The sequence below is a fragment of the Pleurodeles waltl genome, chromosome 8 (assembly GCF_031143425.1).
Source record: "Pleurodeles waltl isolate 20211129_DDA chromosome 8, aPleWal1.hap1.20221129, whole genome shotgun sequence".
In the NCBI taxonomy this organism is placed as follows: Eukaryota; Metazoa; Chordata; class Amphibia; order Caudata; family Salamandridae; genus Pleurodeles; species Pleurodeles waltl.
Window position 1 is genome coordinate 332,806,827 of NC_090447.1, and position 26,308 is coordinate 332,833,134.

At 41.2% G+C, this 26,308-nt stretch overlaps 1 protein-coding gene and 1 pseudogene across 5 annotated transcripts in view; one reads left to right on the top strand and one right to left on the bottom strand.

The window, feature by feature from the left end:
* The window catches only part of NDP (norrin cystine knot growth factor NDP), a 333,976-nt gene that overhangs the window by 142,756 nt on the left and 164,912 nt on the right, over window positions 1-26,308 (top strand). For 3 of the 5 annotated variants that reach the window (XM_069204196.1, XM_069204195.1, XM_069204193.1), the window contains exon 2: window positions 24,346-24,397. The exons of the other annotated variants lie outside the window; for them this stretch is intronic. The gene's annotated coding sequence lies outside the window, so the exon portion shown is untranslated. The remainder of the gene's footprint in view (window positions 1-24,345; window positions 24,398-26,308) is intronic. 5 annotated transcript variants of the gene reach the window in all.
* On the bottom strand, window positions 9,607-24,871 carry LOC138249517 (transmembrane emp24 domain-containing protein 10-like; annotated as a pseudogene).

A 26,308-nucleotide genomic window follows, 5' to 3' on the forward strand; every position in this document is an offset into this window, starting at 1 on the left:
TTCCCATAAATCATATGTTACCAGAAGGAGAAAATATCTTAAATATCGAGTATAGTTCCAGGTCCAAAAGTTCATCATAAGAGATACCAGTCAGTTTCCATGAGACAAGCATGGTATAACCAAAAAAGAAGAGGCACACAGTGCTATAAGTATATTATCCTAATATGAAAATTCACCCAAAGGATAGTGATTGTGCTGAGACCTAGTCATGCCACCATAGCTTGTTTTTAGAAAAGGTGACCAAACTACATCCCTCGGGGGAGAACATTAAATTCTTAACCGGTACATGCTAAGCCTCTCAGAAGCCCTAGACCAGAAGTCACCAAAAAGTGGGATAAGGTACAAAAAAAGTGCAGTGACAGCCCAAAGGAAAAAGGAGTCACAACTTACCAAATATATAATATAATTCTACCTCAGGCTTCAACTAGAACAAAATGCTCCCAAAATCTGGAGACAAACATGTATACATGAAATAAGTCGTCATAAACTTCTGAGCAAATAATGTAATGTCTACAAACACCAGTCGTGATTCACACTACGTAAAGAGGGAATACCTGCACGGGTCTCGGTGGGGACCCTGAAAAATAAGGATCACTTCCTTTTATTCCTAATTAAGAAGCGCGGTCCGTGGGGCTGTGTGAGGCATATTGCAATAACCTTAAATGTCTCTAATGACTCCCCAGGCACTCGAAAACCTCGTTTTAACAAAATAACTGCAAGCTTCCAGTTTCGTGTCAGTCCTGGAACTGAGAGCAATAATCTGTGGAGTCAGAAAGGAAAAATGAAGTCTAGGACTCAGAAAGGAGAGTCATCATAGTCAGCCGAGAAATACCGAGCAATTGGGCAGTCCCATGCCCATAAATAGAAATAATCCGTGCAGTCTTTCGGTCTTAGGTGTTCCTCGGCAGCATAATGCTCTGACTCAGTTGTAACCACGTGCTACGCAGATCAACTGGCGTGGAATACGAATACGTTATGGAAAAAACTGTAGCCCGTTAGGGTGAAGGAGATTTTGGGTGCCAAATTGACGTAGGCAGGAGACTACACGTCCTTGCCGGGTACTAGTTATCCTGAAATTCAGGGCAAACCCAAGCGATATACCTCCTTGTTATGTGCCTATTCTCCATACTGGAAGAAATTGTAGTGGAACAATAAAGTTCATACCAAAATTCAAACAAATTCAAAATCTACAGGTAGCCCTATGTGGCGGCTATCTTAAATCTTAGATCAATAAATCAAATCAATCTTTATTTGATATAAATCCATCAAAGATACACAAATAAAAGCAATTAAACCTATGTTTAAAAATATACATATTTTATGTAAGTAAAAGTCTATAACAACAAAGACACATGCATTCTATAATTCCATCCTGTTGTCAGTTATTATCATGCTACTCATTCTCATAACGTAGGTCCTTTAAGTATGTCTATCTTTTCCTACATTTTATTGCACAAACAATACATTTTGTAAACACAATGCAGATTTCTATAGTACTTAACTTGCATAAATAATTAAAAACTTCATTAAAACAAAACAATCTATTAGCAATGGTTATAAAAAACGTTTCCTAATATCATAGTAAATCTTACAGGATAACATAATTTGCTGAGTGGATTGTGCAAATTGGCCATCACAAGGGCAATTCAGAAGGTTCTTTGACCATTCCCCATTTTTGGAAATGCTACTATGAAATGCAGGGTCCTAAAACGCATTTGGGTTAGATAAAACCTATCTTGGATATTTGTTAATATCAACAAATAACTTTGGACAGTGATGTCTATGTTACCACCCATATATCGCACAACTGTGGGTTTTATACCTTCTCTAGATTCCCTTTTAATCTCTTTACGCCCATTAACATCTTCCTTATCTCTTCTTTCCTATAGCAGAGTTACCAAATGGTTCATCCAGGCCAGGGTTCAAATCCATTAAACCCCATTCCAATCCAGTTCACCCCACTACAATTCAATCCACCACAACCCAATCCACCCCACACCAATCAATTCCAACTAGCCTTAAACCACCCCATTCTAATCCAATCTTCCCCACTCCAAATCACCTTAACCCACTTAGCCCCAATCCAATCCACACCGCAAATCCATCCACCCCACATTGACCTTATTCACCCCACTCCAATCCACCTCACTCCAATCCAATCCATCTCTCTCCAATCCACTCCATCATACTCTAGTCCAATCCACCCCAATTCAAGTCACTCAAATCAAGTTCACTCCACCCCAATCCAGTCCACCCCAATCAAAATCAACCCACTCCATTCCAAAATTCACCACATGACTCCAATCCAGTCCTCCACACTCCAATCCAATCCACCTCAGTGCAGTTGACTCCACTCCAATCCACCTCAATCCAGTCCACCCACCCCAATCCACCCCACCCCCATCCCATCCCATCCACCGCAGTCCAGTCCATCACACCCCACCCTATTGTACCCAAATCCAATCCATTCCACCCAGTCTACCCCAACCCATCCACCTCCAATCCAATCCACCCCATCCAATCCACCCCACTCAATCCAATCCCCCTCACTCCAATCCAGTCTACTCAACTGTAATCCAATCAACTCCACTCCAATCCAGCCCATTCCAATCCACTGCAATCCAATCCACCCCACTCCAATCCAGCCCAATCCAATCCAATCCACCTCACTCCAGTCCACCCCACTCCAGTCCTCTCCACTCCAACCCACCTCACTCCAATCCAATCCACCCTGTTCAGTCAATCCACCCTACCTCATTCAATCCACCCCACTCCAGTCCAACCTACCCCAATCCAATGAACCACACCCATTTCATTCCACCCCACTCCAATCCAATTAACCCCTACCATGCCACCCCACTCCAATCCACCCCACTCCCACCCACCTCACTTCAATTCACCACACCCCACTCCAATCCAACCCAGCCCACTCTTATCCAGTCCATCCGACTCCAGTCCAATCAAATCAACCCCACTCCACCCCACCACACTCAAATTCACCCCACTCCAATCCAATCCACTTCACCTCAATCCAATTCACCCTCCCCCATTTATATAACTCCATTCCAATACACCCACCCCAACTCAATATAATCCACCCTACTCCGATATACCACACTCCAATCTAATCCACCTCACCCCATTTCAATCCACCACACTCAAATCCATCCAACTCCACTCAATCCACCCCATTCTACCCTAATCCAATCCACCCCACTCTACTCCAAACAAATACACCACACAACCTCAATCCACTCCAACCCACTCCACCCTTTTCCACCCCACTTCATTACACTTTATGAAACTGCACTCTACGATACTCTGTCACTCAACCAATGCACTCTACGCTCCTCTACTCAACTCTACAAAATCTACTCCCCTTTCTCCACTCTATGACACTTCACTCCAATAAATCCACTCTAATGTACTCTACTTCCCCACTCCACTGTATAACACTCTGCTCCCCCATTCCACTATACAACACTCTACTCCCCCTACTCCACTTTATGACACTCAACACCAACAAATTCACCTTATGACACTCTACTCCACCTCTCCACTCATTGGCATTCCACATCACTAACTTTTAGCCATGCTGAACAAAAGCCACAATGGTGCACAAAATGGCAAAATCAAATTTCCAAGGCCAATAGCCCTTGTAAAGGCGAGCCTATTGGCTTTGCCAATGTTTGTTTTTAACAATGGCCCAGGCGGCTTTCAAGGAAGTTCCTTGGCATTTGTATTTATGGAACTTAGTCAGGATGTCTTGAGGTTTGTTTGTTTCTTAAGTGCATCTTGGGCCTATGCAATTTACTATCCAACCAAATCTTTGAAAACTCAAGTACAGCTAACAGTGTTTTGGAAAAGTTCTCAATGTCTGTGCTGTGCTGTCCTCTTTCTAAGGCCCCTATTCTGCAATTTGTATGTTCTGGATCTATTTTCCATTGCATCCGTTTGCACATAAAGGGCTACACATTTGTTAATTAAAGTAGAACTTTAGGCGTGTTGGGCCATCAGTTATGTTTCCGCTTTGACAGCCCTATTGCCTATTGTCTTGTTCCTGTGGACACCTAGAATTGTGCCAAGTAAACTCAAGTTATGACTGACAACCTCCTTCTAAAGTATGCTATGAATAGTTCCCCCTTGGGGTGTGTTAGGTCGCCTTGCACTTAGTTTTTCACTGCCAACGTTCCTACTCCTTAGTCAAAGAACTTCACTCTTTATTTCTCTGATGGTATTGCTTGTTACCTCTGGGCTTAGCATGGGCTCTCTGCCTTGCACCCCAGTTGCCACAAGACAGGGTGCCATTTGCATTTTTCTGGACCCTGGGCCTCATAAGGCTTGGAATTGTGCAATGGAGGTGCACCTAGCAGGGAGGGGTAAGGACCACCATACTTTCAGGTAGTGAAACACCTCCCCATGACCTCCCTCCTGTCACACTTGCAAGCCAGTATTGTTATGTTATTTTCAGCATAGAGGCAGTCAGGATCGTTCATCTTCAAATGCTTCACCCTCCCTCTGCTTTCCATGTGGGCATCTCACTGCTTGGATCACAGTTGCCAACATTTCTGCCTTACCTTTGAACTGTTCACCCATTCCAATTATGTACAGGGCAGGGGCATTGAATGCAATTCATGGTGGGGACCAAATATGGACTGGCCCAACTCCCAAGCCTGGAGCTCCAATAATGTGTGGCCATCTTGGTCCATGGTTTGGCTCCACCCTCATACATATTTTGTAAAACTATACATGCAGAAATGTCTACTCCCAGGCAAAGTCAGGAGTTCACATTAAGGATTCCATATGTACACCTATAAATCTGTGACTGGCATCGTTGTGTAAAATTAGTTTTGGAAAGTTTGTGAATACTTCAAAGTCAAAAATCTGCAGCCAGGCAAAAAGTTAACTCTCTTGGCTCCATTCGTAAATGTATGTCTATGAGTAGTTGGGTTCTACTACTGTCTGAGATGTGTTACACGTGAAATCCAGGCTTTGCATTTTCTGTTTCAAGTTTCCAGGAGTAGGACGTAATCACATAATCACATACAGAGCTTGCGTGTACACATATCTCACTCCTGCAAATCTTACAGTATGTCACCTCTAAGCCTGGAGTGAGAACCACCTACTCATTGAAAAAGCTTTGTGAATTCTGTTCTTCTGATATGTTCTCTGGGGGTACCTCCAAATTCTCAGGCATCGATTTGAAACCTATTGATACTAGGATGTTTTCAATGTACCAGTATGAATTAGAAATCCAGTTGGGCAGCAACCCATACACAACTCACTGAGCAATCCTGTATAAGATATGTTTCCTTGTAATGATCAGTCCCACAAGATGAAGTCAGGGACACAGTGGAAATCTAAACAGTTTGTTATTATATACCACATTCAAGGATTGCACAAAGTAGGACAGTAATTTTCAAATGTTTACTTTAAAAACCTAACCCAGAGCATAAAATGTAAATGGTAACTACACAGAATGGGAAAATGAATGCAGCCAAAAATGTCATGGAAATGAAAACAGCAAGAAAAACTGTAACATTGTTTTGATTTAGACATAAATAACAAACATGGTCTCGAGTTTCAGAGGTGGTCACAGGCTATAATAAAATAAAGCAAAGGCATTCTGTAAACGTAAATGCTTGATTAGAGATTTACTGTCCCTCAAAGTCTTCTGTAGTGGGTTTTGTAGCTTGTTTATTAGGATTCACAGTCAAAATCCTGCATAATTAATATTAATGGAGCAGGACTTTAAGATTGTTACTGAATAATCTATTTGTACTGCAACAGATGTGCACATCTGCTACAGCATAATATGAAAGTTGGGTTGTAAAGCAGTCTCTGAGCAAAAACAGCAGCTGCTTCATGACCAAACCTTTGTTGCATCAGCCCATAGTTTCCTGGAATATCTCCGTGCAGAAGTGAAGCCTCATTACATGGGTACTTTAGTTTTCTGATTTTGAGACTTGATTTCGTCTGTAAATTTTTTGGGAATCGTGCTTGATCATCCCGAAACTATGCAAGAATAACGAATCCAGTCTTTTGTTGTTTCAACGTAGCGCTTTGCCACTTGATTATGATAATTCTTCTTCAGCACGTGAACAAATGGATGTGTACATCCTTTGAGTCATAATGAAATAACTCATTTGTGTGGAGTTTCAGAATCACTTTAAATCCATTTTCAACCAAGGGTCTCTCCTTCCAACCACCAAAACTAACCTGTAGTCCACTGGAGTTCTGTTTTGGCAAATCTAAGGCTTGCAGCTATCATTAGTGTAATTGGTTAAGTGGCATCAATACCTTGAAGATTGAGGTTCCCAACGCACGCCAGTTATGGTTGTCTGCTTCTACTCAGCTGGGGCAGAGCCACCCGTTTTCTTTACTTGCTTTAGTGCCCGTGGAACTCTATAACTCTGTATTGCTGGGAATGGTAAAGTTCTGATCGCTGTAAATATCTGTCCTTATATGTCATTGCAACACGATGATAAAGATTCTCAGAAAAGAAGGCGAAGAAATGTACCCTGTTTGAATGCATTCTAGTAAAATGAGAAGAGAAGCTTACAGGTTAGTGTCTGTGGGGTGTCAGGCTTAAGTGCAGACTACCCAGCATATGTTCGAGGCTCCACGAAAAAGCTCTATAAGCTGTTAAGCTTTTAGTCTACGTCAGACAAAACTGTACAGACAATTACAGTAGATCTATTTAAAGGTGATTGTCTGCAGGAAAGACAGAAAAAAACAAAGATTTTTCTACTTTTTAAGTGTATCTAAGCCTAGGTTGTCGCCTTATTTTTCAAGAATAGCTCTTTCTTTTGCTCCCTACTCATTCAGGTTTTGTGGAAAGATTGCAATGTAAAGCGATAGATATTCCAAGCACTTGAGAGATGGGGTTTTACTTATTAATATTATCCAGAATAATGCTATCTGTTGTAGTCCAGCACCAATAGACTCAGTCGATTTATTGGCTATTATCTGTGAAAGGGCCACTCACTGGTGGTTTTATCAGTTGCATTACAGTAAGTAAAGGACAGATATACGGCCATTTGTGTGAAAGGGTGTGAGAAGGGAATTTGCACATAACTCACTTTTTGGATATTTAATGACCCATAATACAAAATACCAGAACAATTCAGTCATTTTGCTTCTTATATTGTAGCTTCCGTACTAACCACGTTTTTTCCCAAATATAATGGCTGAATGTTATTACGTAGCAGCTTCCATTTTTGCTCCCTGTGACACATTGGAAATAGAACAGAAGCACTTGCTACTTTGTTGCATTAAGTTGATGTAATTATCCTCAGTATGCCGAATAAAGTAGCAAAGTAACTAGTCATCTGTGCTAAAGTGTTCAGTGGTGCTATTATGGCAGCTATCACAGAACCTCTAAAAAAATGTGTCCTATTTCATTCTCTTTGGATTAGTGACGTGGATGGATTTAAAAAATCCCGTTGCTTCTTTTTTGCCTCATGCTTTCCTAGCAAACCTCATATCTGCACAACCAAATACAAACGGACGGATCAATTTTTTCCATTTGAAAAGAGTTTGCACTTGTTTATATCAGTACTAATTCTGCACTTTACACAATGTAGAGGATCACACAATGTACTGAAAGAGTTTATTAGTTAATAAAAACCATAAACAAACACAGTTCAATCAACCATAATATCGTACCCACATATGTAAGGACTAAAAACAAACACTAGTAAAAACACATTTAAGATGTAGATTGGTATCTAGGATGAAAAATTAAGTTACAATATTTAAGATGTAGATTGATTTCTGCCCAAACGAAGGCCCATATTTATACTTTTTGACGCACACCAGCGCCGGCGCTGGTTTGCGTCAAAAAGTTTACCACTGGCTAATGCCATTCCTATGCGCCATGCGGGCGCCTTATTTAAGGAATGACGTTAGCCGGCGCTGCGGACTGGTCAGAGTAAAAAAAAATGACTCAAACCAGGCAGCACCGGCGTAGGGGAAAATGGGGGTTGTGCGTCAAAAAATGGTGCAAATCAGGTTTGAGGCAAAAATCATGCCTTAAACCGGACTTGCGCCATTTTTTGACTTCTGTCCCCTGGGCATGGTCATTGGGCACAGTGGCATGTAGGGGGGCCCAAATTAGGCCCTTCTATGCCACTTATAAAAAATATAAAAAATACTCACCTCAATTTACCTGTACTTACCTGGGATGAGTCCCCCCCATCCATGGGTGTCCTCCAGGGGTGGGCGAGGGTGTCAGGGGGTGTCCCTGGGGGCAGGGAAGGGCACCTCTGGACTCCTTCCATGGTCTGGAAGTGAGCCCACAGGTCCCTTAACGCCTGCCCTCACCTAGGCGTTAAAAAACAGCGCACATCAGGCTGTGCGCCATTTTTTAAGGCCTGCCCCCTCCTGTGCGTCAAAATGATGCAGGAGTATAAATAAGATGCCCAGGCCTTAAAGTCATTTTTTGGGCGGGAACGCCTACCTTGCATGTCATTAACACAAGACAGTTTACCACATCCAAAAAATGACTCACACTGAGGAATTTTGACATCTGCGGGCTCGGGCGTCAAAGTTTAAATATGGTGCACGGTTTGCGCCGAATGTGCGTCAAAATATTTGACGCACATTCGGCGCAAACAGAGTATAAATATGCCCCGAAGTGTGCTATTGAATCTTCAGCGGCACTCCTTAGTCTGTGGCAGCATCTGACAAAGGACCCTTATCTCGCTGGCCATTGTTTCACCTGGGAGAATTCAAGTTTTACTTGTTAAGGGGAGGCAGACGGCAGCAGCTGAAACACCTGCTTCCATGTCCGTATTATGAGCTTCAAGAGGTTTGCATCTTTACCTCGCATTATCTCCACTCCGTAGGAGTCAGTGGGAGTCAGTTTTGATTTTATCACCGTAATCAATGCCTTTAGGTTATTCCCTCAAAGACTTTATGTTAAGGTGGAGTAAGCAAAATGTTACACATTTGCGTTCTCTTTAATGGCTTTTTTTGTGCTGCATAGGAAGCCCTCAAGCTTAATTTAAAACATAAATATTCTGCACTTTGCAACAAAGTGAATATTTTTTTATTCACATATGCATTAGCACGTCACTCATTACTCTAGAGCATGGCAAGCAGAACTGCATGAACAACCAGAAAGAGTTGACCTCACGATATCCCACCTCTAGTAGCAAAGAAGGTGGGATTTCAATAACGTTTCACCTCATGAACTCTAATCCAAACAATATCTGCCAAATTCAGCAGCTCGAGGAGGGGGAAAATCCAAGGAAAGAAGGGTTTGGGCAGTGTCAATTTAGGAAAGAACAGACAAGAAAAGAAAAAAAAAAACAGGAACCGAGGAAACTTCACTTTTGCCCAAATCTAATATTACATGAAACCCTTAACTGCACCACAAAGACCTTGCCACCAGAATCTGCACCAGCCACAATATGATAAGGAGTTTCACAGCCACTAAAATTTCTCCTTCATTACAGTTTATTTACTGGGTCGGGCACAGAAGAGGAGTTGGGAGTCCGTAAAAAGGTTCTGGTCAGTGACAAGCCTCTTCCTCTTATTCTTCATCGGAACAGGTGAGAGGAGGAAGGGGAACCTCCCCACTTCTGATGTGGGCAGGTCTATTCACTCTATCAATTTCTTCACTTTGAAGAAGGGCCACAGGACAAAACAACTGCTAGGTGGCCAGTCCGATCAGAAAGCACATGGAAAAAATGCTGAAATACAAGACACGGACATTTGTAGACTTGTTGGTGTCCCTCATCTTTTTCTCCCTCTTCTTCATGTAGGCAAAATCATTGACAAGGGACTTGGACAGGTCCTCGAGAGGGTACTACTCTATCTCCAGGGCCTTCAGCTTCTTCACCTTAGTGATCTCTTTATAATTCTTAGTTTCCGTTCCATGCTTCATGTCAAGGATCACAAGCTGGTCCAGCACTCACTCATGTCCCACAGGAAGCTTGCTCTCAGAGCACACTTCAAGCATGCCATACTCTTCTTTAGTGAACACAAACTTCCCTTTTGAAGCATCTGCCTTGGGGTAGAGGATGTGCCCAGCAGAGTCTGTAAACTTCAAGTGGGTTTTCCCCCGGGATGTTCGCTCACCCTGTACTCCCCAGTCACTGCCACATCAGGTGGATCTCCTCTCCCAGACACTTGTGCCCGTTGGATGGAAGGTGAATTGATATAGGCTGTACTGGCTCAAAAATAAGCAATAGTGACAGGAAACAAAGCACAGCTATGGCAGCAGCAGTCAGGAATCAGAGCAATTCACAATTACTGCTTTTCTTAAGTATAGTTGGTAGGCACTAAGTTGTAAATGGCTCATTTTGTTTATAAATCATTGCTGAAAAGTGAGCTGCTATAGAACAATTTTAGAGCAACGTAATCATTGTACTACACAACACTGGGACCAAGTCACAAAGGCATTAATGAGTGTATGAAATAGTCCTACAGGATTATTATTTCATGCACTCTTAAATGCCTTTGTGAGTTGGCCCTGTCCATATTCCCATTAGAAAATGTGTAAGGAAGGCACAGTCCTTTTTATTTCTACCAATTGTAAGTGACAATTTCCTGAATATTCACATTTAGATATTTTTTGGCCAGTTCACAGAGGAATTAAGGGTACTTAAAGTAAGGCTACAGAATTAGTACTTCACGTACTCAAAAATACCCCTGTAAACTGGCCCCACTGTTTTAATGCTTTCACACATTCATGTTTTCCAGAATGTTTTGTTTTTGCAACGAAATAGTTCAGCATTTATATAACTATCAAGCATTTGTTCCACAGCTACAGTTGTACCACACAAATTGACAAAAGTTTCAAACCTAATAATTTACAATATACAAAACACTACTAAGCTACATAGAAGGCCCTCAACATGTGAGTAATTACACATCGATAAACAGGCCTTTTGGATAAGCCTGTTTAATCAACACTGTCCTATCACTATTGAGATCTTTGCCTATTGGATACGTCTGTGTAATCAACACGTCCTTTCACTAGTGAGATCTTTGGTAAAGCTAACCTGCAATAATCATAAAGATTTATATGTGAATTCAACAAAAGTAATAGTTTTCAAGGTTTCTGTAGAGGGCCGCTATAGGAGCCAAATAATGCAGGCTTCTGACAAGACAATAATTGGCAAAACCAACAGGTTTGCAATTTGAATACCTTATGCTCTTGCAAAGTGAAAGCAGGTTCATTTTCCTTCAGATGATTTCTGGATTCAAGCATGCACATACAGCTGCCCAGTGACGGTATCCATTCAAGCGCCTAAGCACATCTCTAGGCACCCATGCACACCAACATCTAGACTTGCACACACCGACACAAGCATGCAAACCTGCATATAGTCCAATAGTCACACAGGTGTCAATGTACACAGATATCAGGTATATATCTACCTATACACTGACCTGAAGATATATGGGAATTCATGAACACAAACTAAAACACATATAGTGCAGGCAACACACATAGCTATCCACATTTAAATAGGATATACACAAAAAAACAACATACTTCACATCGAATTCCAGAAAATACAAACTATATACACAAACAGTCGTAGACAACACATATACATGCATAAATGGCTTGGAGGATGGACAGACAAGCAAAGGGATGAACAGACAGATCCTGGATAGGTGAAGGGAAGCAGAAATGGTGCTGAAGAGAACCAACCTTATTTTTAGCACCTCAGTTAAGAGCATTGAAGGCGCTGAGTTTAAAAAGACATTCAAATAATGGTCTCTGATTAGAGAAATCATTTTTACTGGAAATTAAATACTTAATAGGCATCCCTATCCAATTCATTCTGTCTTAGGACTGATCCAGTGAGGGTGCATTCAACACATCTGTTCCATTGCTGGCATCTTTGGTGTAATCCAACGTATATAGAACTGCAATTTTGCACCTGCCTATATGTGGTGCTAATTTAAGAAATACTAGTGTGCATGAGTCTATATAGTACTTCTATAATGTGAACCTAGGCAAAAGGTAAGTGTGAGCTGAACTCTGTCAAAGAAAAGCCTAAATTCAACAAATGATAATAGAGTTTACTGGTTTGTGAACTGTTAGTGTTTTGTGAATGTAATGTTCTTTAATGGGACGTGCTTCCATTTCTTTCCTAAATTGGAGCAGTGCAAGGTTGGTCGTGATGGTTACTGTATTACCATTCCAGATCCTGGGTACATAGAATGAAAAGGCCTGTTGCCTTGTATTTTTCTATGTTACACTTGGTCTGATGATTTCTTGGCTGTGGGTGTGCCTAGAATCACCAAGGATGGTGAGCTGGTCTAAAAGGTAAGCAGAGGTGATAATCTGGATAATTTTGTAAATGATGCAGATGGTTTTGTATTCATTATAAGTAGAAGATAATGTATCCGGGAGGACGCAGACAGTCAGACTCTCGCCCTACACATCCAGACCACAGCAGTCAACTGCGTAGTCCCCCAAAGATCGTCACTTAGTCCCACAATGTTCAACGTATAAGTGGCCCATCTCGCAGCCACAGTATGAGCATCGTGTCATATGCCGATGCCAAACAACTCATCATTTCGCTCACCAAAGACCCAGTCACGGCCAAAAGGAACATCCACTCAGGAATGGCAGCCGTTGCCACCTGGATGAGAGAAAGATGCCGTAAGCTCAACTACGACAAGACTGATCTCATCATCTTCGGAAATGGCACCTCAGCTTGGGATGACTCCTGGTGGACCACATCCCTCAGCGCCCCCCCTGCACCGACTGAGCATGCCCGCAGCCTAGGCATCATTCTACACTCCTGCCTATGCATGACCCGCCAGGTAAACTCAGTCACCTCCTCCTGCTGGTACACACTCTGCAAACTTTGGAAGATCCTCAGATGGATGCCAGCAGACTGTCGCAGGACAGTCACCCACGCCTTAGTCACAAGCAAGCTCGACTACGGCAACACCCTCTATGCCAGCACCTCAACTAGGAATATCAAAAAACTACAACTCATCCAGAACGCCGCCGCCAGACTCATCCTGGACCTCCCACACCAAGAACACATCTCCCAACACCCGAGGACCACCCACTGATTCCCAGTCGAGAAAAGAATCATCTTCAAGCTACTCACCCACACGTACAAGGCCATACACAACGCAGGACCAGCCTACCTGAACCACCGAGTCTCCATCCACGCCACTGCCAGATCCCTCCACTCAGCCCAGATGACCCTGGCCACCATCCCTCGCATCTGCAAAATTACTGCCGGAGGACGATCCTTCACCTACATTGCAGCAAAGAGCTGGAACAACCTCCCCCTGCACCTCAAACAAAGCCCATCGCTCGCCATCTTCAGGAAGAACCTCAAGATGTGGCTCTTTGTGTGAGGCCCATCAACCCCCCCCAACACCCCACCCAGCGCCTTGAGACCCTCGTGGGTGAGTAGCTGCGCTGTACAAAAACTGATTGATTGACTGATTGTTATTATCTTGATATAATAATAATAATAATAACAAATCATTCTTAGCAATAATAGAACTCAGTAGTAATGATAATAATTGTAATGCTAATATAATAATAATAATACCAACAGTAGCAATAAACATAATAATAATAAAAATAATACAAAGAAGAAGAAGTAGAAACATAATAATAACAATAAGCATCAGCCTAATCATACAATTTCCAGCCTCAGAAGTGGCTGTGTATAAAACACAGTAAATACAAATGGGAAAGCACGTTGAAGAATAGGCTTTGGTTATTCGACACTTACTGCTGAACAAATTCACACACAGTGAAAATATGCGCACTCCATTCCTCTAGGAAATTGTGGTTTGTAGGGAAATGGCCTTCAGTTTATTGTGTTCTGTAGTGTTTTGTCGCTGACACATTCGGTATTAATAGACTCCTAACCAGAGATTTACTTGGCTCCTTTGAACATTTTCTTTAAGATTTTACAGTGCTGTTAACTTACCCAGCTGGTTCCACGACCCTTTGGAATAATTACTACCACACTTTCGCGATTGCCCAGAGGGTCCATGCAGCTGGAGAGCAGCGACTGCATATCTGAAGAGTTATTGCGGAGATTTACTCCGCCAGCCCAAACAGCACATTTTCTCTACACATTTGTGAGCATGCGAGGGTCACTAGGGAGAGAAACGCGTCTCTTTTTATCACTAGTATAGCAATGACTTTGTGGCACTTTTATTACCCGAGTAGTATTTAAATTCAGCTGTTAACTATTTCTTTAATACATCGCAGGATTGTTCTTGGTCAGTTCTCAACTACAACCAGAAATCTAACTTTTAATAGTCAGTTTGTTCTAGGTGTACTAATCACTAATATTTAAAAAACAAGCACAAAAAAACACAAAATCTTGACCTTGCTTGCGGTTTTCTATTAACTGTTGTCATCAGGCACCCAAGCTCCAAGTTTCACCCATGAGAAATAGTGCTTGCAAGTAGCCGCGGGTCTGCGGCTCTGTATCTGTAATGTCCCACAGCTTGTGTATTACTGCCATTATAGGTATACGATGCAGGAACTCCAAGGGAGGATCCCTGAAACATCTATTGAAACATCACAGACCATGAGTGGCGATTTCCAAAATATCTCCCATTGTAATTATCCTGTCCTTTTTCCATTTCTCAGTAGCTTTGTAAGCCCAAGGTGGCCAGCACTGCATTTGCTGGAATGTTTGGCACTTAAAAAACTGAGTCTCAGGTGCGCTTTGGTGCACAACTGTCACAATATTAAACCGCATATTCAATGCATGGTAACGGTATGCACGGCAAGATATGTATCTAGCTAGATCTAATATGAGAAGAGAGACAAACTGTTATCCACTTTTTGCCAGTATGTTTAGTGGCTGTGCAAATATCACCTGAAATCATCCTGAATTGTTGCCAAGAACATTTTCAAAACAGTATTGTATTACATGCAATTTTATTCAAAATTTCAGTTAGGTAGTACAAATCCTTTTAAAGATACATTCATTTATGAAGGTGGTTCTTGAGGTTATGTATGGTCCATGCTAGATTTTCACATTAAACTCTGACTATATCTTGACCCCCATTTACATAAATTGGATATTAGTAAATCATATGTAGATATCCTGAAACTCTGACATGAACGTAGTTCATGTGGACAAACGCGGGGCACCCACTCATTAGGGCATTTCTTTCTACATAATTTGCAAGTAGGATTATCTGATGCCTATATTGCATGATTAGCTTTCATGCATGAAACATCACTTGTTGATTTACGAATGTCTTTTGATTTGTTTCTCCTTAGTTCTTTAATTTGAGGTAATTAGTATTAATTTGTGAAAACTAGGCAATTAATTTTGCTTAAATCTAGTCAATATTATTTTAATCTTTAAACCACCATTTACATAACTTCACAATAATTATGGCTTATATTGCAGCACAGAACAAAACTGGGTCCATTAAATGGGGCTTATTTTAGTCTAAACATGTTACTTGAAAAACACGTTTTTCATTGAGCTTAGATTATTTCTCATAACTATTCCATTCTATTTTTTATTAACAGTGTAATCTACCGTTCAGGATATGCACTAACAGAAAAGAGATCCGCAGGAAACATACATTGGTATCAAATGTAGTCAATTATTCACTTTTGAACAAATCATACAATATTCTTGAAATATTTTGAATTGCAGAGGGTTTGTGAAACGAGGCAAATTAAGTATTAAAAAAGCTCGATACATTGCATGGACATGGCAAATGCTTCTGGATCAGGTAAGAGCCAATAAACATTGAATGAGGATTTCATAAAACTCGCACGCTCTTATTCTAACAGAAAAGATAAATTATGTCTCTTGTAATTTTTAAAATGTATGCCAAGGCTTATTCAGGGACACCTGCTTCCTTACACAAAAAAATTATTTTACAGTGTATTTACCTTTTTTTTAAAGAGGAACCTCGGAAGCACAATTGTTTAAAATGCCTGTTTTCTCAATGATGAAAGGAACGCTGTACCGGAAAATCAACGATTCATTCTGTTTGGAGAGCTTTCGGTATATGTTATTTAAGTGCTATTTGAGATTATCCTTCCTTCACATAAGTATGGCACTTAAGCAATGTAACTCGTTCAGGCAATGACTGTCTCTCTGTTTGGAAAGTTTTGAACATGTAACTTCACCTTTCCAGTGCCCTGGTAATCTGTTCTATCATTATTTTTGTTATATTGCTTTCCACACCTTTGATGTTGCATTTGTGGCTGTTAGTTAACACTTTGATATTATATGCCATCCTTCAACTCAAATGCATGGAATAACAAGTATTGGATTGAATAATACATATGCACTTGGTGTTTGTGTAAAAAGATAATTAAATAGGTAAAAGAGCCTGCGTCATTGCCTCGTTCCCCTGGAAGATTAGAGAAATTGAACTTTTGCTTTAAAGCCCTTGCTGAAGCTTTGGTTTTCAGCCAATGTTTTAAAGGCCAATTCCAAACTTTAAAAGGGAGAGCCAGAGATAAAGGAAATGCATACTGTCAAAGACATGTTCTACATTATTAGGTACAATACCTAGATACATGTATTTAATATTTGCTGTATCAAGGACTAATTGATTGACATGGGTCAGATGAAAGAGACAGAGAGTTATCAATGTGAGAATGCTTTTCCTTGTTATCAGTACACTATGAGTTATATCTGCTCTATGTTTAGTCCAACATATAAGTATGAAAACACCTCAGCAGTTTTGAAGCCAACTGGCCAGAAAGCGTAAACGTCTTGTATATTCCTTTTACAGAGCTCATCATGGGCTGCAGAAGAAATGGAACTGAGCCGAGGCACCATTTAGGAGGTTATGCACCATGGATGCCAATTAGAGCTTGCCAGGGGTCGCAGTTGCGACCCCCAGCTTGACCATTGCGACCCCTGGCACCTCCTCTGCGACCCCAGGCCTCAGAGGTCGCAAAATCAGTTCCAGGAACAAAGGGGCAGCCCCTCCTTATGGGCGTTGCCTGGGGCTCCACTGCCTTGCTTTCAATCAGTTTTTTTATTACAGTAATAGTGAATAATATATTATGTACTATCAGTGTAATAAAAAATGGAGTACATTTACCTGGAATATGAATCTCCTTGTAGCTGAGGTAAGTAAAAAACACTTTTAAATGTATGTTGTGTGTGTGCTTGTGGGTGAGAGAATGTTTATGTGAGAGAGAGAGTTTGTGTATGAGTGAATGTGTGTATATGTGTAAGCATGTGTGTGTGAGTGAAAGATGGAATGTGGTGTGATATCACTTCTGCTACGCCTGGCTTTTGGTGAACTGACATCCATGTTATGAACCTCTCTTGATGGATGATAAATCATGGAATTTTACCTTAATCAGTTCCTATTAAATCTTGTTAATCTTCCTGAAATCATGGCAGTCTCTTAAAGTGAGGTTGGGAAAGTGATGCCTATTCAGAAGTATGGCAAGTGTCCTCGTTATTTAAGGCTGTGATCAGGCATCTGAGAGTGCAGATATATGGTTATATAAGAATATAATTGGTATATGAGACTGTAAAGAGCATATGCTTCTCCACACTGTGTATGCTTGGACTGGGCATGTTCTTCTGTGTCTGGGCTTATAAGCATATGTTTTATAAGGATGTGTCATGGTACAGTCGTCTATATATGGGTATATGAGGGTGTGCCTTTGCATGTGTTATGGTGCAGTGGCATGTGAGACTACCTGAGCTTGTGATGCTGTACCTTAAGGCATATGGCTGTATCTGGACATGTGAGGCAATACATGGAGATAGAAGATTGCAGGCGGCTTGCAGGACTGAATTGAGCATTTATATGGACAACTGTGCACAATCAAACAAATGTGCCTTGAATGGATTTGCCTTTTACCAGCAGTTATGGATGGATAGTTGGCACATCCTTAAACAATTGTGAATTTTTTTTTCAATAATAGGTGATCTGGTTCCTCATACTCCTTTGGTGGTCTTGAGCATTCATAGGTGTTCACTTTTATAGACCTGTGATAACCTGCAGTTCCTACTCTGGCATTCCCTTGATTTCTTATTTAAATTTGACTGAAGTAGAGTTTTCCAGATATCTTCCAAGGAATACTTATTGCTACGTTCATTCTTTGACCACCTGCTCACAGTTCACTTATGTGAAACGCCACATCAAATTTCTGTCAAATCATGACGTGATGTTCTATTGCCAATAATATAACTCGTAATTCTAGTTTGGTTATCCTGGTTTCAGCTTGTTCACGTAAGGAAATTTCCAATCTCGCCAAATCCACTCTTTTCTGCTATATTGTCATCAGTGCTTCCGTTTTTTCTGAAATTCCTTATTTTTGTCACCATTCATCTCATCTTCTAGTGGATTTTTTTTTTTTTTTTTTTAGAAAAATACGTTGGCTGTGGATTAGTGTGGTTGCACAACTAATCAGTTCTATTCGTATCAATTTTCACCCAATTAATCCAAAGTAGTCAGGCCCTTATTTATGCACCAAAAAAGGACCTCGCATTCGGTAAATGCAACAGCTTTATGTTTGCATCTTTTCAGTCACTGTATTCAAGTATATAATATTTGTACTTAGTTAGTGTTTGTAGGGGCAGACTTATAATGCTATCACCCATCGATATTTCCTGTGATTGGAGAAACTGCCATTTGCAATACTATCTTCTAAGCGCAAGTGACTGATTTTACAAGTGCAAGGTATTCACAAAAGGATACCTTGCACTCATACATCCTTTACTACTGCTGAATATAACCCAACCCTCACATACTATTCGGTGGGAGAAAACCCAGTGCAAGGGGATGAGAGTGCGTGCCACAGTCCATGATACACCTTGAAGAATTTTGAACACCCACTACCAGATTGACAAACTTCCCTCTGACCCTTTCTCACCATAGAAATGGCTGGAAATTTGCTCATGCAAATGGCTGGAGTAAAACTCTTTCCAGGCTGGGAAGGAGACTGAAACACACCCAAACGTCACACGTGTTGTAGGTGAATGGGTTTCAACAAGAAAAAAAAAAACAATTTGCAATTGTGGAAATGAACTGGCTTCTCCTAATGTTCAGGTGCACTATGTGTACAAATTTACATTGAGTAATTACCATTGTGAAAAAACACACGACTTTCCTGGAAGTATGCCTGCAGTACTGCAAAAGGCGCAGACTTTCACGCATACTCATGGACGTCATTTTGGGGTCCCCAGGGGTCGCAGCTGCGACTCATGGCTTGCCCTATGCGACCTCTGGCACTGCCTTTGTGACCACTGGCTTCAGAGGTGGCAAATTCATTGCCAGGAACACAGAGACAGCTCATCTTTATGGACGTCAGTCGGGGCTCTGCTCTCTTTGTTTCCTGTCAATTGTTTATTATACTAATAATGAATAATAATATATTATATAGTGAATAATAGGATATTATTCTCTATAAGTGTACTAAAAACGTGACTATGCCCTTCTATAGCAGCTGAGGTAAGTAACAATGATTTTGAATGTGTGATGTGTGCGTGCTTGCTGGTGAGAGTGTGTTTATGTGAGAGAGAAGTGTGAATTTGTGTATGTGTAAGTATGTGTCTGTGAGTGAAAGTCGAGGTTAAGGGTGTGCGATGTCACTTCCGCTACCCCTGGCATTTTGGTGAATTGACGTCCATGGGCATACTTCTAGACAGTTTGGAGAACAGGTGAGGGTTAAAAATGTACCCGTGTTTAGAAATGATTCTATAGTTGTAGGATTTGGACTATTTTTTTAACTGGCCTCGGATTCCTAAATCCTGATTCTCATAATTTACAGACATTTCAGTGAGATGTTTGCAGTAACAACACCGATAAATGTGGGATGGGGAAATTGATTTTCTCCTGAGAATGGCAGGTGAATACCTACTACAAATATATCTATCTATTTATATATAGATATAGATATAGATAAAGATATATATATATACATATGCCTGCTCTCCAGATGATTCACTGGTGTAAAGTTGTAGGAATGGAGCATGCACCTGAAAATGTACGAAAGGCATGATGTATAGCTTATTAGATCTATATGAGGACCTGAATTATATGCTGACATTCTGACATCTTCAGTGCATGCTCCATCTCATGAGCAATAGCTAGTTCCCCGCTGATTTCCTTTATTCCCCAACCTCCTTGGTTCTTGTCCCTGCAATGTGAACCGGCTTCATGGGTTTATCTTTTTTTATTGCAGAATAGTGTGTCTTACAGTGCATGTCTCTAATGATAATTTCCATTAGTATTGTTTATCTGCTTTTTGTCGTGTCTACTGGGGCTAAATGCTCTCCTTGATGGTCCTCAATGTTCACCTCACCTTTATCCTGTCCTTCTGATCTTTTGATTGCTTTTTTATCTCTGCTAATTAATTGGCCTTCAATATTAATATGATTTTTTTTTTCTGGAATCGGATGGAATCATAGTCAGATGATTGGAATGATCAAATGATCACAATAAGTGAGCTTTTATGGTCAAGACCTTGATAGTAGCCAAAGCACACACCTTTGGAGATCAATGACTAAGCAAACTGTGGATGTAGATCTATCTAAGTATTATCCAGTGGAGAAGATGGTGTACTGTATTCCTGAGTTTGCATTCCTGTCTCTGGAATTTTTCCAAAAAGTCCTACTCTTAAATGTGGTTGATTTAATTTTTTGTCTGGCTACTGCTTTTAATTATCACCCATTTTTTACTGTTTTGCTGGTCAAGTCTCTTGTCTTATGAGAAGAAATGTGCTTTCCTGTCCATTGAAAAGGGAACTGGTCCAAGGTGGGAGGAAATCAGAAAACGTCTCATATTTATCATAACACTCTGAGGTTTTGTCTTCAAAATCATTCCTAGTTTTTATTTTGTTCTACGCATATATTTTGATGGCTGAAGCCCATGAATATAAAGCAAGTAAAAACAAATTGAAGGCACATTATGCTGGGCTGAACTAAGAGGCAATCAAATGTAAATATGTTTTGCAGGTACTCCAAAAACAACTTCCATCAGAAACTAAGTAGTGTCCCAAAATCAACACCTCTTTTGTTGCTCAGAGAGGAGTTTGTGGTGGACAATATTGTTGATGTGGCAGCCCTGAAAACCTTACATTTTTGGGTTAGATTATGATTTAATCCTAGAACCTTTCAAGAAGTCGTTTGTAACATCTTAAACTGTGGACAGATCCTCTGGTTTATTTGGCTATAATGCACAAGGGCCTCTCAAACTGGTCCTGGTAAGACACATATTTGGTCAGAAGTTAAGAGAATGTCCTACTCAGGCAGGGTCATAGTAATGTCTCTCTTTTCAGAGGTTCCAAATGACATTGCATGAGAAGAACACAATCATAGGCTCTAACAGTGACCTAAATTACATTCAATGGAAGTACCTTCACAGAAGAAAGCTATATATTGATTTGTATATTGCCCTGTCTACATACTTCAGGTTCAGTTTGGGGGTTTTACCCTTTGAAAGATTTATGGTAATGAGGAAAATTGATAATTCTCCAAACTATATGCGCAATTCAAAAAGCGGAGAGGAGGAAATCCTTTTATACAGTTTTGCCTTAGTGCGTGCACTGTCACTTGTGAGACATTTTGTTTACTTAGAAGGGACTTAAAGCCCACCCATTGCTTGACAATGGTTGGTTTCATCACCATTGTCATTCCCTTGCTTGCCTTTTGTTAGCTCATGCCTGCTTCACTCGTCTTCATGTGTTTGTCCCTCTCATGGAGCATGTCTCCACTACTGCTTCCTTGCAGTTACCAGCTTCTGTCAACTGCTCGCATACTTTCAGAGGTACTCTTTTTTTCAAATTTATTTTGCAGCATTCCATAAGAGTGCATGTATTTGAAGGCTATATTCCCTTCCTGTCCTGCTCGGTGTGGTTACATGCTCTCTTTCACCCTCCTGTCGCTCTCCGTGTTAGGGTAAAAGTAACAGAGTTGACCCTACCATGGCTAATCCCATTTTACGTAAAGCAGACACATCATGTGAGGTTTGTGGCAACAAAGCTTTCACATAGTGTAATTTTGTCACTGTTAAGGTCAGACAGAAGAGGAACATTTACTGTGGCTCTATTCCCCCAAGGCACCTGTGACTGTCCTAAAGCAGCTCACTGACTCATCATCTACTAACCCATGGGGATAATTTCATAACCTTCAAGACATTCATTTACTGCTGCCTGTAGTTGCCAAGTGGGGACATAACAGGCATAGACTCTTGAGACACAGCTGCCATTTTAATAAGCATCACTTTGTCTCTGCGATTGTGGAATTTTTCATTGCAGTGGTGCAAGCGTGACTACAGGTCTCACAATGCAGCTTTCATTCTCATGCACGCTGGTAGTTGGCCTGGCGAGGCAAACGACATATGAAATAAATGCTCCCTGTAATCACTGAGGTGGACAAAGAGTAGGACCCTTTTTCTGGATGCACAATGTGTTTAGGAGGAGAAGCAGTTACAAATATAAATCTCTATAAAACTACCCTTTATATTATTTATTCCTATATATGGCACATTTGTTATCAACAAAACTCAAAGCGTTTCATGTCTCATTGTTACATTTTATGAGGGTATTATGTTATCTGTGAATTATCCCACCACCGAGGCTGGTTTTTTTTCTTGAAATTGACTGTTGCCTGTTTAAAATGATATTTCAGATAGGCTTTTGGAAAAATATTGTTTGAACTATATAGGGCATCATAAACATCTAAGGAAACTCTAAGGAAACTCTCTCACAGACACATGCAGGCACACCAAATCCAAACACCACTTACACTCACCTCCATATACCTACCACCCTACCACCACCATCCTACCACCACATTACCACCACCACATCACGAACACTCTACCACCACCACCCTACCACCTCCACACCACAACCATACCCACATCACCTTAACCACCACCATTAACACCTTAACCACCACCACATCACCGAACACCCACCATCTTGACTAACGCCACACCCCTAACACCACTACACCGATTACCACCTCCACCAGGCTACCATAATGATTACCACCCTACCCTAACCACCACCAGCACTAACCACTACCTCCACTCTAGCCACCACTACCTGATACTAACCACCAGCACCCTAACCACAACAAGTGCCCAAACCACCACTACCACCTTAAACACCACCCTAACCATCACAACCACAACCCTAATCATCATCACCCTAACCACCAACAACACCCTAACCAGCACCCCAACTCCCCTAAACACCACCACCCTAACCATCACTACCACCCCCTTAACCACCATCACCCTAAACCACCACACTTATCCTAGCCCCCACCCTAACCAATACCCTCACCACCTCTACCCTTCTACCACCACCATCACCACCCTAACCCCCATCACCACCACTCTCATGGCCACCACCACCCCCACAACCACCATCCTCACCACCCCTACCCTCAACACATCCACCCTCACCACCACACCACCATCCTCACCCTCATCACCCTCACCACCCTTACCCCAACACCATAGCCATCACAACCCCTGTAACCACCACCACTGCCACCAACAACAGCTCTATCATCCTCACCACCTTCACCACCAGCCTAACAACCCTAACCTTGCCAATAACACCATCTTTCACTCAAGAAGGCTTTCAGTTCCTGCAGATGCTCATCATCTTTTAACAACCTTTAAAGCAACCTATGAACCCAGTAAATCTTACTTTGAAGATTGGTTGTGTAGGCTTTCCTTCTGTTTCCTGTGTTTATTTCTCCCATGGAGTATGGCCTCATTACTTGTGTCCTTTCATTGCTTACTTTTCAAGCATTGCCTTTTTTCTATTTGGTTAGTTACTCAATGAGAGTGCATGTGTTTTCAAGCTGTCTCCTGTATTTCTCTTCATCACCCCGTCGCACTTCATGTTGCTCTCTTCCATTTGATTTTACCTCACTCCACACAGGTTTGTGCTGGCCTTTGTGTGCTTCTCCTCTCATATTGCTTTCTAGCCCATGTGCTTCTCTCTGTTCCACATTGTACTCTTTCTCACCTGTGTGCTTCTGTTCCCTCTACACTCGTGGAAGAGGCCCCGCAGTCATGACAGGGGAGCCGCACTTGTGGCCGGACATGCTCAATGGGTAAATGCAGTATGAAGGTTCCGTCATGACTGCGGGTCTCCCTCACAAGTGTGGAGGCCCTTTGTGAATTGGTCTCTGAGTGCTGATTCTGACCCTGCTTTCCATAATGCTTTCCCCTCAACTGTGCCTTCCGTGTTGCTCCCACTCCCGCTCTCCCTGTTGCTTCCACACACAATTTTTTTAATTATTTTGCTCTGTCTTTATTTATAAGTCCAACTTGGATCAGTAAAAAAAACTAAAAAGCACCATCAGGGTTACAGCAGTCATGACATAGCATCTTTTTTTATTTCCTCTTTAGCCATACTGCACTGCTTGGCAAAAATTATTGGCAAAGCCAACATGTCTCGAAGGTGAGCCCTATTTGTTTTTCCAATGCTTGTTTATTTATTTACCGTCTCTTTTCTGGTATCAGACAGACTTGTATAGGCCAATATTGAGAGACTGTGGGGTGAGAAGGTGTATCGATGCACTTCTCTGAACTCAAACAGCAATTCTGTTTTGCAAGTTACCTAAAGTTAGTGTGCAAGAATAGATTAGTACTGTTGGTTATTGTTGATTGAAATTTTGCCAGTGTTACACTTTTAATGGACTTTTAGCAAATCATCTCACTTAAAATGAATATAGATAAGGCCAGTGCTTTAAATGGGCCGGTACTCACTGGTACTGAGTGGCGGCACTTTTTAATTTTCTCCCATTGAGTACCTGCAATATTCCTCAAACAAGGAGAGTACTGGTACTCAATTACTCATGAGGCCCTGGAATTGACATGTCGCCCTCCGTTCAGCAATCACTTTGTACTTCGGCAGCACCTTCAGCACAATCATGGTGTGAGCCTGGGCTGAGTTGCACTAGAGAACAGCTGCCCTTGTTACCAGTCCACAGTGATCTGCATGTCATCAGAGCAGGGGTGTGGCTGCAGGGAGTTTAGTGTATCCTATAATCTTACACAGCGGGCGCAGAGAGGCAGCTGTAAGGCCTAGGCATTGTTCACGAAAATACAGTGCTGCAATGACTCTTCTGTAGCTGAAATCGCTATATGTAAACTGCTGCCATTAGACTTTAACACATATTCACCAGTACACGTGTCACAAGAAAAGAAGTTGAGCACTATGCAGAAGTCAAATACTTGATGTTGTGGATCTACAAAACAAAAACAAGCATTTTGTCCAGTGAAAAAAACGCTTTTGCCTGTGGAGGTATTTTTAATATGCTGTGGACAGAACGAAAGAAAGTTTGCACTTGCTTTCACCATCACTAAACATCTCTCCCCAACTGAATTGCCCATTTGCTAGTATAAATAATATGGGATTTCGTTACCAAACTGTCTGATCCCTTTTGTATCGACCTTGAACAGAAGAGAAGTCCCGTGAAATGTGATATGCTCTCTGAACAGAGATGTTTGCAGCCTGAGCTAAACTATCTGGGCTCACAGGTCACAAGGAAGTATAAGGCTGTATTTGTAACAAAAAGTCAATAAATGTAATACATTACAAGGTATGTGTGTGTGATTCACACTCATAGTTGCAATTTATTGCATTCTGTGAGCGCATGCCAAAAGCAGGACATTTTTCATCTATTATGCACCCCCCAGGTGGTCACTGGTACAAGTTATTTTGGTACAAGCACAGAAAACATACTCAATTTGTAAACATCCCCATTTTCTGACCAGGACTTCATGTTAGTAGTCGTATTTTGAATCAGAAAGATACATTTGCCATTTGTAAAGTGAAGTGAATGTCTGTTCCTTTTCTTTTTAATATTTATTTCATCGACAAATGAAAATGAAATAATATATCTGACATTTCTCGTATTAAGTATATGAGGGATATAGTGTAAATTATTATAAAAAATTAACACACATGGGATCACCAAAAATACTGCAAAGTAATGCCAACAACAGATTGTAAAGCAATTTGAATAATCCAACGGAGACGTTTATTCATTATTCATCATGTGTGCTGTCTCAGATCACAGTGTGTATTTTCATTACATAGAGCGTAGCCAGATAAGCCCATTAGATCCCTTTAATCTGTCTGAGAACACATGTGCAGCATGTTTACTCTGGCCACCATTGCTTTTAAGCCACATAAAATTGTATGTTGAAAGGCTGAGCTACCAGCAGCAATTTCGCCAGTGTCTCTGTGTCAACATTTCTCATCCAGTGGCAGCGAGAGAGAGAGATTTTGCTGCTTACTGAAGGAAAGCCACTCTGTTTTCCAGGTTTGATAGAAATACCCACTAGTGCAGAGAATGAAAAGAGT